General features: G+C 42.0%; 1 long non-coding RNA gene across 2 annotated transcripts; it reads right to left on the bottom strand.

Moving 5' to 3' along the window:
• Positions 1-219: 219 nt before the first annotated feature.
• LOC128898393 (uncharacterized) lies at positions 220-2,739 on the bottom strand. Of its 2 annotated transcripts, none has more exons than XR_008462831.1 (3): positions 2,337-2,739; positions 928-1,122; positions 220-331 (listed from the first exon to the last, which is right to left on the bottom strand). It is a non-coding gene; the product is annotated as an uncharacterized LOC128898393 (long non-coding RNA). The 2 variants fall into 2 exon arrangements; XR_008462830.1 differs by lacking the exon at positions 2,337-2,739 and adding an exon at positions 1,612-1,823.
• Positions 2,740-8,300: the final 5,561 nt, after the last annotated feature.

The following is an 8,300-nucleotide window of genomic DNA, read 5'->3' as shown; positions in this document are numbered from 1 at the left end:
TTGGAAACTCTGATTATCACATTTTGGGAAGAGGAAAGTACTAATTCGGATGGGACAGATCTTAGATTGTTCACTTGGTGCAAGATACAATAGATGAGACAGTGGAAATTCATTTTCCTAAGTGGTCCTGTAGCTGGGCCAAACTTACCTGAAACTACCATACAGCAAGATTCAGGCTGGCACACCTGCATGCAGTATTTTACCACATAATATCAATTGCTTCTATCAGCCACACAGCATTTCCTCAGATGGCTGTTTCCTGGCCACTGAGCTTTCCAGCCTCTGGATGCAGTGCCATCAGTGCTGGTCATTGTACAGGATACCAAATGCACTGTAGTTCTGGTTTGGAAAAAAGTAAAAGAGAAAGTAGGATAGACAGATTTAAAATATTTTGAGGTTGCTTACTGCCTAGCCCTCTATCAAGAACAACACACTCAGAAGCCTCTTGCAGTGTTTTCTAACGGTCTTGCCTTTTTTCCTGTTGCTTAACTGAATAGCAAAGACAGCAAATTAATTTTTTTTCCTAGTATCTTTTGAATAAAATATCTCAAACTTGCTGCAAAAGCTTAGGAAGACCTGTAAAGATTTTTAGCTAAACAACTAATGCAGCTCAACAATAACGAAAAAAAAAGGCAAAGTTTTCATTACATAGGCTTGCTGTGATCTTAAAGGCAACAAATTTCAAGCTGAGTGTGAGTGGCTTGTTCTGGCTCTAATGTAATGGTTTTCATCTGTGCGAAAAAGAGTGTGACTGTCATCACAGAAGCAGAGGGGCAGAAGTGTCAGCAAAGTGAGAAACAATAAGGTCATTTGTTACTTCTAGAGGGAGGGAGAGACATGAACAAAAAGTTGTGAGCAAGAAAATCCCTTGTATCTCTCCCTTTTCCATGTTTACGTCTAAAATGTGTGTGAGCAGTGCTACTTAACACCTGTATTTTACACTTGCATGGTGACAGTCAGCTCCATAGCCTCCGCTCTCTCTTGAATGCATGGTAAATGCTCCAATTAGCAACGTCTCATGTAACAGCTATGCCAAATGTGAAGAAACCATCATGTCCAAAAGGCATCTGCCCTTCTCCATAAACTCATGCAAGCCTGGCAATGTTCAGCAGGGTGCTTCAACTATAGATTCAAAATCTGTAAATCATTTATACTTGTACTAGCAGTACTGCAAAACCAGCTGTCTCCAAACCTGAATTCAAAGGGGAAGCTGTTTCATAGGAACACTATGTATATCACTTAATTTTGAATCCAGTTGGATGCCACAGTCCTGTGTAGATCTGTGAGTATCAAACTACTGACAAATGAAAACATCATGTACAGGAGCATTACAAGGTGCTCTGCATTTCTCCAGACAGGCCTATGGAAGCTACTGATACTAAGGTAGTATCATCCTGTCTGCCCATTTTGTGGACCATTTAAGAACTCAGTTATGTCACACTTCATTCCTACACAGAAATAAATATAACCTCATATTCTGCTAACCTCATTTCCACCCCCCCCCCCCCTTTTTTTTTCTTTCTCACTGTTTCATATGTTCCAGTCACCATACCTGATGAAAACAGAGCACCTTTCAGCATGTATCTGCATGCACACATGTACTGCTCATACCTGTGCCATCTGCTTCAGATGCAAACCCTGGAGTGCTGTGGAATAAGAATGAGAATAGATCAAGGACAGCTTCATCACCTCTCTGCCCTTTTGAACCACTGGTGTTTATTTTTGTCATATTGGCCTTAGTGTGCTCTTCAGCTGACATGACGGTTTCCAATCAGCAATCTTAAGTATAGTGAAACTTGAACTGAAACCTCAAGGAGCGGCATAATACTTGTTCAAAGAAAGCTAACTAACTCTTCTGATAATTTTCAACATGATTAGCTAGAAATAGTTTTCATGGATTCGGCTTCAACAGTAGAGTGTGTAAAGTGGAAGAAAGGTGCTTTAAGCAAAGCCACTAAGTTTGGTTTTAAATAGCTCAGTGTAGGGAGGTGCAGTGCCTTAATTTATCCAAATGTTAGGGTGGCTCAAGCACTTTACAAGTGTCTTTCAGATTTTTCCTAATTCCAGCTCCTGCCCAGTCTAAATTTACTTGTCATTTTATTCAAGAGGTGAAGAATATAATCTGCCAGATTTTGTTTGTCATCTCTAGGTACCTGATTTTCTACATTTTTCTATGAAAACAAGGAGGACACCCTCACTCATGTATTGCAGCAGCACAGTTCAAGTGCAGGCTGTCAGGGAGAGTGCCACAGGAAACTGGAGCCTGGGAGCATGGCATTCATGTACCCTCATACTCTGCTACTGTAACCACCCTGCCTGGGCAGCTCTTCTCCTACCTTGTCTTTCCTCTCTCTGCAGCAAAGGTGAAGCTCATCTCAGTTCAGAGGAGTGACTTGGTATTTTCAGCAGAATATGCGACTGGAAAATTATTACATTGGAAGTTTTCTAGAAGGAAAACAAAGGAGGAAATTGTACTACACATTTGCTTTCATTAGCAGGCAGGGAAGTAAAGTAACTAGCCTTTTACTAGTGACCATTTGACCAGAATACCTCTGTCCTGTGTAAGCACTAAGTGTGGCAAATTCCCAAAGTGCAGACAGAGGGGATCTTCCAGAGCTGTGCTTGAGTAATTTGAGTTACTGGAGTACAGTTATACCATTAGTTACAATAATTAACAAAGAAAGAGTATTTTTTTTAAATCCAGTAACTGTATTTGTCTGGCTGTGATTATCAGGTCAAAAGCAGTGATTGGGTAAACAATTAATACACATGTGAAGTATTTTAGGCAGAAAGCAGAACTGTAGGTCAAGAATATGGCAAATGCTGGCCCACCAAACTGTAGGAAGCCTTCTCTTTTTCCCCTATTTGCAACAGAAAAAGTCAAGAGGCAGCGTTAAGAAAATGACAGGTATTCTGCATGCTATACCAGGTGTGGAGAAGCTCCTAGGTCACACTGTGCCATATTGAAGGGCAGCAAGTGAAGAAGCCTATTAGCAAAATTAATTATTCCATAGAAATTGAATCTTGCCATATCAAACCCCAGCTGTAGGACATGCTGCCCTGTGTCATGCTTCATTCTCACATTTCCCTTTGTTTTAATGAAAGGTACCAGAAAATCCAGAGTTGGTATTTCCACAAAGCAGAATGACTGCTCTGAGCTTTCACTCTGAACTTTCTGCCATCATTGCCTATTTACATAGTTGGCGACCAGGAAAGGCCTTGTTTTTCAAGTTTCTTTGAGCCATCACATGGATCCTTTTCAACTGACCTATCTATGCTATATAGTTCTTTCAGGGTAACTTTTGCTATTTACACACTCCTGAACTTGCAGACTTGCAGGGAAACTTTGTTTCCCTGGCTGCCTCAGTGGGATGGCAGCCCACTGGGTATTTCCCTTCAAAATGTGTGAACAGCACAATAATTAGCATGGGCCAGAAAAGAAGCACTCAGTTACATGAATATTGCTGAGATTATTGCATTTGCTTTCCCTCTGCACTAAAACCTTGGAAAATATTTTGCACTAAAACCTTGGAAAATAATTTTGCGCTAAAAAAGGTACAGCAGCCTTGTCAGCAGTCATGGCAAGATCCTTGACCGCTAGGTTACAGCCTTGGTGTGGCTCTCAGTTACTTGCAAACTCTCTTATTCAGCTGTTCCGTTTTGTATAAATTAAACATGTCTCAAGTTAAAAAATAGTTTTCTCATAGTCTGATTCATGTGGAGTGAATGATTCATTAAACATGGGTTTCCCACTCTGCAATCAGTTCTTTAAACAGTGCTGGAGACACTCCACAGCTTCTTCCCCCACTCCACCTCCTTCCCCACCATCAGTGTGCTTGTATGTAGGGGATCTCTTGGCACGTTGCCCTGTTCCACAAGAAAAATCAACGCACAAACCCCAGCTAGAACTTTGTTTTGTTACAAACCCACCACTTTGGCTGAGGAATTAATTGAGAACTGCAAATGGCAAAAAGCACTAGCAAGAGCAGGAAAATCTTCAGATCTTCAGGTAGCAGCAAAGCTTAGAAAGCACCTGTACAAGCACCAGGCTCTCCAAGTAAGGAGAAGGAACAGATGGCCTAACACTCCAGAGAAACAGCAAGAGAAGCAAGCACAGAAATGGGAGGAAGAAGCTTGATCCAAAGAAGGGGAATGTTTGGACCCCTTGGGATTCTTGTTTGTAATAAACAAAAGTCAAAAATAGCCATTAGTGTGTGTTGCTCTGCCTCACACTGAACAACAACACAGTCAGAGCTGTCATGGCTCCAGCTGGCTACCAGCAAGCTCACACAGCAACAAGCAGAGAGCAAGGGCTAACAAACAGTGGAGGGGAAAGGAATCAGGCTGTGCATGTCTATGTGGAGAATGATGAAGGAATAGCTATTCCCAAACACCCCTTCCCTGGACATGAGGTTAAATATATCATGAAACTAATTCGTAAGACAGTCAAAACTGCAGCAGAGTTTGAAACATTTGAACTGAATGACCAGTGTCATGACTCCTGAGAAAGCTCAGGGTACGTCTGTATTCTCGTTGGTGTGTCTCACTTGATCCTACCAAAATAATCTGCCTGTCCATACATTATGTCCTAGAAACAAGCCGTTTAAAATCAAGTTGTTCAGTGCCATTACATCAGAGCACAACACTCATGGAAAAAGCAGGCCACAATTTTAGGGATCTTAAGCTCTGTTGAGGGCCCTGAAAAGCACTCATCCCTTATGCTGTTTCCCAGGCTGCTGCGAAACAATGTACGATATTTGAGCTAGTTCTTCAGCATGAGGGTGGTGAGACACTGGAACAGGTTCCCCTGGGAGGTGGTGGAAACGTCATCCCTGGAAGTTTCTAAGGCCAGGCTGCATGTGGCTCTGAGCAACCTGATCTAGTGTGAGATATCTCTGCCCATGGCAGGAGGGTTGGAACTGGTGATCCTTGAGGTCCCTTCCAGCCCTGACAATTCTCAAGCAATAAAGTGAGCAAGACAATGCCACCCATGCCAAAGACAACACACGTCTAAGAATAAAAGATTTGGGGTTGGGAAGGGAATGCTGGTCCTCAGACCATCTCTAGACAGCTCATGTGGTAAACAGAAGCATAATGCAGTCCATGTTCCCAGGAGTGTATCTATGGCTTTGCAGAAGACATGAACATGGCATTTTTCATGTCCTTTACATGGCTGCCAGAAGACACACAGGCTTCAGGCACCACTGTCTGTCTCTTTGTCTGCCTTTTGGTCTCGAATAGGTGCAGCAAGAGCTGCCACCAGGAAAACACAGCAACGTACAGGTTAAATAACTATCCTGTATCCTGCAAGTGTTCCTGCACTTGGCCAAAAGCACAGCTCTCCAGGAAAGATCATGTTGCGGCAGGCAGAGGAGCTGAAAGCAAGGAGAGCTGCATGGGCTCCCCAGACCCCATGTCATGAATGCATTTTGTGCTGGAGCTGCTGTGTGCTGTTGGATGGTACACAGCTTTTCACAGCTGTCACTTTGTACTGGCTGGCTTCCTTACCCCAGCCCAGTTATTCTGTTATTTTCAGTGTTCATCCCAAATCCCCTCTAAATGTTATGACAGCATTTACCCTGTGCAACTGGGGAGCAATGAGAAGATGAGTCACTGCTACTCCAACAAAAGCCAAGACATACAATTTCTTTAATTATTATAGCAGCTTCTGCTCTTTTCAGTTTAAATCCTCTCATTCACGAGTTCTGCTGGGAAGTGACAGACAGTAATTACAGATGTCCACAAGACTGGGAGTGATTAGTGGCACTGTGTGACGGTTGTAATCTAGACATTACATTACAATGAGGCTTCATAACTCCTGAGCTGTGTAGTGTGTGGAGCAGCTCTTTATTTATCATGGGGACAAGTTCCCTGCTCGTATAACTGGGAAAACTTCCATTAAAAACAGAGACATTGTTCCCATTTTTACCAGAGTGCTGGCCACACAGCACACCTGGGCAAGAAACAGAGGCCAGGGAGCAACACAGACAAACCGCACAATCATAAGATATTTCTAACAATATTCTTACTCACTGAGGAATAAACATTTACAGAGTTCCCTAGAAGCACTAGAAGAGGCACAACATATATTTTCTTACCTGTTCGCAGGTCACTGATGTTTTGTATGGGTTCAACCTCATCTGCTCCACACCACCAGCAATTTCTTCCATGAAGGATCTTTGGTGTCCTGAGAAATGTGTGGGTTCCAGAACTATCTACATTTGATGACTACTCAAAAGGAAAATAAAAGACAGAACTTTTGAGTTATCAGACCATGGAAATGGCTGTTTGTTACCCCTTGCTGCATCAGAAATACCATCTGCAGAACTCAGGTTGCACTAAGAGCTGGCTGATTTTCTCTTACAAGATTCCTAGCAGTACATTTGGAGTCTAATAAATGATACCTAATACAGGTCCATTCTTACAGAAGTCTCCTTGCTGCAGTATATGATATCAAAGCAGAGGCTTTCTGATCTTTTATACCCACTTTGTGATTAACTGAACCAAAGATGCAGTGTAAATGCTGGCAGAAGAGAATTCTTACCTTGATAAGGCCAGAATACTGAATTGGAAATTCACATGGCTAAGAGGGCTCCAAATGTTGGCTATCAATTTATCAGACATGCTGCTTTTAAAAACTGTAGTTGTCCTTATAGAACACACAGACTAGCAAACCACTTCAAGAAGGATACAGATCTATGAGCACCATGTTGTAGTCCCAGGGGAAATCCTAAATTTGCATTTCCTTAGAGTCCTGTTGAAGGTGCCAAATTCCAGTGGAATGAAGTCAAAGGTTGTCTGCCTAGGAAAACTGCTTAGGAAAAAAGTGAATCCCACAGATCTAATGGGATGCAAGACCCTTGTAAAACACTGTTTTTTCACTTCCCTTCATTCTTCCTCATTTCACTCTCTCTTCTGTGCCCTCTCCTGCCCCCCTGTTCAGGGAACACTGTTTCATCCCTTCTTTGCATTATCATCTTACTTACATCTCTCATGGAAATCCTCTCGGAGTGAGCTCATGTTAACATACATACTGGGAAAGAAAATACCCTCTGAACCATTGTGGGTATGTGCTTTTACTGGCCTTTTCTTTTTCCTTCCTCCCTCCTCCCCCCTTTTTTTTTTCCTGCCCCTTCCACTCTGCTCGTCCTATTTATTTGTCCTGGTTAGGCTGCCAAGACTTGCTGAAAGGCTACACATTTACTTGTCTTTGGCATTCCCTGAGTGGCTCAAAGTGTTACAAAATCAGCAGAGAGAACACCTTCCAGAGCCACTGAGTCTGCATTCATCTTATTTATTAATTCTTCACAAATCAGTGTCATATATAAACAAAAGAAATGTTCTCCTGTTAGGTTACTGAAAAATAGTGGAGTTTAAAGGTTTTTAACTTTTTAATTAACTATTTCACCACTTCACTCTAAAAGTGACTCTTAGATTTACTACAGCTTCCTAGACTGAGATTAAGACTAACTAAAACTAAGACTAGGCTACCCAGAGACTGCAAGCAGAGACTGCATAAATGGCTTAGGATAACTAATTGAGGTTTTTTCCAACATGATATCTGCTTATTTACACTGAAGAACGGCAAGATGAAAACACACACAAAGAAACATTACAGGAAAAATAAACCACATTCAATAATCTCTCCTGTGTATAGCAAAAGATCCTGAAGTTCAGCTGTGAATCCCTTGCATTCATATTTACATGATGATGAAAACAAGGAATAAAGAACAATAATCCAAGCCTGCCAAGGCAAAACCCACACGCTTACTGGAAGTATTATGGGGAAACTATTTATTTATGAGCTATCTTACTCAACTGTGTCCTACAAAGTTTCCTGTGCCTTTTGCAGAATCTGCAGTGAGGACCACTGAGGGGATACAGGTAGAGCCATGAAAAGAAAACACTTTCTCATCTCTCTTATGAAGACATGACACTGTCAGGAAGAAACGTAGAATAGAATATTTCAGTTGAAAGGCACCTACAGTGACCATCTAGCCCAACTGCCTGACTGCTTCAGGGCTGACATCCTGATGCGCCACTCCAAAACTGAGGCTTCATTTCTGTGCAAAACTCTCCCAAAGACTGCACCATTTCTCAGAAAACAGATTCAAAAAATCCAGATCATATGCTTAATAGATTGCTTAGTGGTGAAGGCTCTGCTCAGAGCACAGCATTGCTTCTGGTCTTTCAGAAGTGATGAGTCCTACCTGAGATGTGTTGCAAATGCCCTTCCTTGCAGTCAGCCTGTTACAGATGGATGTTTGATAAGCAGTTATTAGCCATTTCTTAAAATTGTA

This window comes from Dryobates pubescens, chromosome 23 (genome assembly GCF_014839835.1).
Source record: "Dryobates pubescens isolate bDryPub1 chromosome 23, bDryPub1.pri, whole genome shotgun sequence".
Taxonomy (NCBI): domain Eukaryota; kingdom Metazoa; phylum Chordata; class Aves; order Piciformes; family Picidae; genus Dryobates; species Dryobates pubescens.
Note: the sequence above shows the minus strand (reverse complement) of the source record. Positions and strands in the feature narration are given on the sequence as shown.